This window comes from Trachurus japonicus, chromosome 12 (assembly GCF_045865225.1).
Source record: "Trachurus japonicus isolate A0001 chromosome 12, Traja_1.0".
Lineage (NCBI taxonomy): Eukaryota > Metazoa > Chordata > Actinopteri > Carangiformes > Carangidae > Trachurus > Trachurus japonicus.
Window position 1 is genome coordinate 18,214,012 of NC_140918.1, and position 6,704 is coordinate 18,220,715.

Here is a 6,704-nt window from a genome sequence, read left to right on the forward strand (position 1 = left end):
AATTTGCAAGAATGAGCAAGAAGACACATTTTGTCTGGTACATTCAGATGTGTCTCTGTTCTTCCTCAATTATTACTGGATAAACCAGTTTTAGTTTTGTAGTATTTAATTTGTAAAGCTGTTTAAGATGATTGAACTTTAGAGTGAGAGCTCTTGTAGAAAATTACATGCCAGTCTGTACATACTGTACATGTAGGCTACTGAGGTAAAAGGAAATTAGGCCTACTTATTGTTGACATGTCTTAATCAGACCATTATAAAAAATATTGTGATTCCCTACTTCGGCTAACTGGATCGAGCCCCACTAGCACGCCCAACTGCACCCCCCAGTGAAAAAGTGTTGGATGGAGCAAACAACATACAATTTTTATTAGCCACATTAGCAGCATGGCTCTAGGGATAGCAATGCAAGTCAAACTTTGGTTCAGATGAAAATATTTCACCAGCAACTTGTTGGATTTTGTACAATTTGTGATTTTCAGAGGATGAAGTCTACTGACTTCGGTGACCTCCTGATGTTTCCTCAGGCATCTATGATGTTGACCTGGTGTGCTTGTTGTTGTGAAATGTCTCTAAAACTATGCAATGAATATCCTGGTCAGTTTATGAGATATAGACCATATGTGTTCAAAGTCAACATTATCCTCTGGCTGGCATACATTAAATATGCTCAGTGCATCCAGTGGCTATCTGCCCATTCATCTGTGACATCTTCAAGTGGATACTTTGACACAGATGGTAAACTGTAAGGAAAGGTCAGCGGGGGTCACCCAATACATTTAGATTTTGAACTGTGAAAGTCTACAGAAAATGTCAACCAGATTTTGCAATTACTTTTCTAATGATGTGTTTAAAACTAACATTTTGACCTTGAGGTTGAATGTCACAAACATAAATGATATGCCCCCATGGGCCCATGAATGTTATCTGTAATTTTGCTGGAAATCTGCCCATTAGATTTCTTAAGGTCAAGTGGTGGTCAATGTTAGTTTGATAGTGTAACTAGAAAAACGACCAGGCAATCAAATACATGACTCACTCTCCACAGCAAATCTCTATGTTTTAGAGATAATTTATTGCGGATTAAAGGATTCAGTGTGGTAAATTCTGGGTCTAGTGTCATTAGACAAAAGATCATGGGTGTCAATGAAATCTTTTTGAATTATCTACTTTACACCTTGTAAAGAGTCTGAGAAAAGAATACATACGAGTCATGAACGAGGTCAAGACCCAACCTGACAAGACATTTGTGAGTGTGAAATGCACCAAGATTTCACAATGTGTCACTCAGACTCATGAATGCGAAATTTCATGTTAATGTGGAAAGATCTGCCTTTGGATATGCAGATGCAGATCTGAGAGCATCTAAAAAAACACAGCCATATCAAAAACACAAGATGCAATTACACATTTAAAATCTGGTTACACATTTACAAATTTGTGCACGCAATCGCATATCAATTCAAATGATCGCAAATCTCAGCACTCATCTTCAAATCAAGGTACAAACTCACAAATCACACAAAGTGTAGGTTTATCGTTATCTCTATGTGCAGTGTAAAATAGGCTAATTTAAGTGCTTATGTGTAATTTCTCTGCCTTATAGCCCTGTTCAGTCTGATATTCTCATCACCAGTAAAACAAAATACACTCTCATTTGGGTTTGTTTAAGCCCATGTGAACGCTGCAAATTGTCAACATACAGGCCTGTGGGTATAATAATGCAAAGCTTTTAATTTCCCATCCTGATTAAGTCAAAACCACAAAGAAAAGTGCAGCAATGCTTTGTTTTCCCTTTCCACTATTGCTGCAGTTAAATATGTGTATTGATCTGAGCTAAGTTTTACACACTGTTTTAAGTCCAGTGGAATGAATGATTGTGCTGGATAATAGAAAACTTTCCTATTAGGGCTTAGTGATGCCAGACGAGACAGTGCCTTTCCTGTAGATAAAGATGGCATTAGGGTTTAGAAAGGGGTCAGTGGGATTCCCACTAACCAAAGAGTGTGGGGATTACCAAAGTCTGCAAAGAGCTGCTTTTCTTACAGATTATGTACAATCTGTTCTCAACAACAGAGCCTCATATTCTCAAGATACAGGAGCAGCATTAACCAGAAACCTTATTAATTTTAGTTTTAGAGCAACTAAGGTTTTAGAGCAGCATCCATCCACCTGCTCTCAGATACTTTTTGAGACTGAACTTTGTACTTGAGGGTTATTAGAGACAGTTGAACCTTTCACTATGTATAAAAAAAATAAATATTTAGTCTGTACTTTTCATTCCTGTCGTTTATTCTGCATGCTTCAGGGTCAGTTTGAAAACACTCCATGCCCCATCAAGTTGTTGGGAGACACAAAGAGACAAAGTAACACTGACTAGAAACCAGAGGGGTGGGCACATACCTCTGCCAAGGCCTATGCCAAACACACATACATCAGACATAATGATTGCAAATTCATAGTAAATGATCCAGAGCTGCCCTTAAAATTGAATGGGCTTTTCACCAGTCCATGCCCCATCACCCCACTGTGTCTGGAAAAAATCTTTCAGCGCCTGTTGTGTTTTTCATTAGACAAATGAACAAACCAAAAAAAAAAAACTGACAATGGTGCACACATAATAATCCTGTGGATTGTATTAGTCACCTGCAGCTGGAGTGTCAATCACTCCTAGCAGACATAAGCAGCAGCTAACCTGCCATCAGCAACACTTACTCAGTGTTCAAGGCATCCAGCCAATGAAGAGCTAAATGTTCTGTGATTTTGAGGGGAAGTGTTATAATAATGAGTGTCATGATACTCACAGTAACATCAGAAATAATGAAAATTACCCAGTTTAGTGCAGAAGATAATCATGTTGTAGTGGATGCTTGATGAACTTGGAGCCTCCGAGAAGCACACTGGTCTCTATATCAAACGCTCCAGGAGGGAGCATTACGTAAAGACTGTGAATCAAGACATTTTAGCCTCAAGTGGATGACATTCATTTTAAAAACTCAGTTTATTGTGCACTGATCCTATTGATGTCCGCTACATAACAGCAAGGCATCACTCATGTAGGAGTACATAAAACAGCGGTAAAAACGAAACTAGATAAGAGTATACTAGCTGCATTGTTGTGTGTTAAGTGCACTAAGATAAGTAGAGGGGTGCAGCCGTCATTGAGTACACAACTGAGCAACAAGTTATCTGATATCCTGTCATATGGTATTTCTACAAAAAATATACCAATAAGCAGAAGTCTCTCACTTTTACATTAAATTGAAATTCCATCATTTAATGTTGAACTGATACAGATTTTGTATTAAAAAGAAAATTTTCAAGTTACAAGTTACACAATTTTCTTTAAAATATTTTTTGTACTTAAAACAAAAGCATAATATACACTAGCATGAAATAAACCACAAAATATTGTAGCACACACACATGTCCACTAGATGTCAGTGTTCACTTTAATAATAGTAGTTGAAGCTCTACACATGTTGACTACCAGTCATAAAACGGTAGTGAGTCCTACAGAAAGAGGTCTAAGATATGATATATATTATCAGATTATTAAGGTATTTCCACTTAAAAACATCCAGAGTCCAGTGCCACTTGCCACATTTCTTATTTCATATTTGCTCCATTGTTTGGTGCAATTACTGATGCTCAGATACCTCACCACACGTCATCATCATCATCATCATGTGGGGCCTATTTGCTTGATTTACACCTCACTTTAAAGTGTTATAAAACAGGATAACAACAAAAGTGTCATGTTTTCCCTATGCCATCTTCAGTTGAAGAATAGAGCTCATTATAACAGGTGGTCACATATCAGATGTTGCACATCCGGCAGACTGGCTCAGCTAAATGCTTCATTTCTCTGGCTGATTTAAAGCACCTGATTACACATCCGAACTGATTAAATGGGGAGACTGAGTACACTGTCAGTATTGTTGTATATCTGTGTGAGAGCTCCAACCTCCAGGTCATGTGGCTGTGAGAAGGGAAAACCTTTATGTACAATTTCTGTTGCTTCATTGTACGTGTTGTACACTGTGCGAATTACTCGAGGACATAATCCTAATCTATAGGATAATCTTCCCACATCTGCATACAGAGACAAGCAATTACTAAAAGAGTGCAGTGATTTATTTATTTTTTTCTAAAAAAAAAAAAAAGAAAAGGTTGCACCCTTCAATCATTAACCTCACGTGAAAGCAGCATGTTTGAGTTATTCTATTACAGAGAGGGTGTTCAAAACATATCCTCAGGGTTGGACAAAAACATGAGCACAAAGCAGTGGTTGCTTTTAGTGCAATTCAGTTTGTGTATTTTGTTTCCCTATGCCTGACCTTTAATGATGCATTTGTGGCACAAGATCACCAGGTGCTTGGTGACAGGCCTCCCACTCAGACAGGTATTATCCCCCGGCTGTGGATCACAATACAGAAACCCCAGTGACACAGATCCCATGCTTGCTGTCATGGACACCATTGACAAAAGCAGAAATGACTTTCACATATTTGTACTGTGCACCGCTCTCAGCTGCAAGTGGGTTTACACCGTCGGCTGCTGATCTCCATTCACACAGCAAGTTTGGTGAAATGGGTGTTAGGTGTTATCACAGATAAGTGGTTGCAAATTATGATGCAACCACTTGAGCAGCAATTTTTTTTTGTGTGTGTGTGGCTGAATTAAAAAGAAAAAAAAAAGAGGAGACTGATGTCAGAGTTTGTGGCTGGCAGTTGAAACAGGAACTCTGCAGCCTCCCTTTCCCCTTCCTCTCAAGCAGAGTCGGGGGGTGAACGCCTGCGTTTGAAGCTCTCCCCCTAGGCTCCAGGGTTCTGTGGGATCCGGGGGTGCTGACACTGTTAGCACGCCTGATATGAGAGCCTGATCAAAGCTGGCTCATTCTGCCTGACCGATTTCCACAGGATTAAGGATTAGGGAGACAGGAAGCTGGGAGAGGCACAGAGACAATCTGGGAGAGACAAAAAGGGATAGTGAGGTTTATGGGGAGTGAAGGGGATGGAGGAACGGTGAAGGAGAAAGAAGGGTCATAAGGCACTGGCAGAGAAACAAAAGAGCACAAGAGCACAAGGGCATGTCAGTACAGCAAGTAAATTACCACACTACACATAAAAACTGCATTAGAGAGAACACGATAAATGTTGTGGTGATTCTACAGATCTTGCAGCTTCAATTTTTCCTGGCTGTGCGGTGCGGAGCTCAGTCTCCTTCTGTTACCAACCAAGTTTTCCCAGTGGACCGGGCTGTGCTGCAGCTCATGAAGTGTTAAGTCTGATATGTAGCCGAGAGACAAACCCTGCTGGGCATTACTAGTGAAATCAATTCTAAAACTAAAAGGCAACCAGCACAGAGCTACTTAACAAGGGTGTGGTGGTGGTGGTGTGATCTTTTGTTCTTCATTTGTGCCATGATTTTGCAACCGGAGGAGGAACTCTGGCAAGAATTACATAAGCAAATACAGTAGAGTCTTAATTGTGTGTAACTATGTTATTCAAGACTGGGAAACTTTTTGAAAGCCTTTCAAAAGGGAAGCAATGTGGTATGTTTATCACCACCTATTATCTTCAGTGATGTGTCGGAAAGACTTCCGACTCTCTGAAACTTTTTTGACATCAAACGTGTGATTTTTCTACCACACCTGAGAAGTATCTGCTTTGTGACAATGTCGCATAGGTCGTCACATGTTTGACATTTTCAGATTAAGTGTCAACAACTATTGAGCCTAAGTGGAAACACTGACCTAATTTAGAGCCAACGCTGTGGAGCAGTGACGTTTTGTCCGAACAGATGTTAGGTTTGCATTTTGTCATCTATGAGCCAAAGCGGGGCCTTGAAAATGGCGTAACGGCGCTCTGTTGACTGTCAGCTGTGTTTAAATACAAGCGATGCAGACAGAGATATTTCAGTGTGGGTTTTTTTTTTTTTTGGTGGCATGTACGTATGTGCTTACGGTACACTGTGTTATTCCACGGTTGTTTGTAGTTTCTGTTACTCATTTTTGAGAAGTTCAGACGCTGCACTTCGGCTGAAACTGAAACATTTCTGCAGTATTAAACGGCTGCTTAAAGAGGAAGTGACTCTGTGTTAAGGTTGAGCGTCCGTTTCAGGTAATTAATGATATGCTCTGCATTGAATGGTGTAACAGAGATTAAGAGACGTAGTGAGAGGGAGAGAGTGACAGGGAGAAAGATCGGGGACAATGCACCACCTGCCTGCCAGACCAGATTAAAAGGCCCGGATGAAAGGTCAGGGAGAGGCAAAGTTGTTCACCCCCCACCAGATGTGCACTTGCGCTGGCCTATAGCCAATTAATTATCTCACAGTTCATGACACCAGGCTCGGTGTCCAGGCAATTACATTACACCACACACCCTGAGCAACCTGATCTGGGGGATTTTTTCCTGCTGGACAGTGTGTGTTTATGTTTGAGTGTGTCAAGAAGAAGGGAGGAGTCTTTTTACACACTGGTGGCATCCATAATGACAATGCAATAATTCGCATCATACCCCAACACTGTGATCATTGTGTTTTTGTGTGTTCATGCATGTGTTCTCTGTAGCTGTAGTCAAGCAAAGCACATTCTTTTTTTTCCTCTTTTTTTAATGTTCCCAGAGATTAACAAGAAGTGGAAGAAACACATGAACAGAACCACCCATTCGCACCCCATGGCATACTGCCTCATTTGC

The 6,704-nt window shown here is 40.3% G+C and overlaps 1 long non-coding RNA gene across 1 annotated transcript in view; it reads right to left on the reverse strand.

The window, feature by feature from the left end:
• Positions 1–4,157: 4,157 nt before the first annotated feature.
• The window catches only part of LOC146977433 (uncharacterized), a 40,314-nt gene continuing 37,767 nt past the window's right edge, over positions 4,158–6,704 (reverse strand). Inside the window, exon 2 of the long non-coding RNA XR_015037204.1 lies at positions 4,158–4,969. This is a non-coding gene — a long non-coding RNA (uncharacterized LOC146977433). The remainder of the gene's footprint in view (positions 4,970–6,704) is intronic.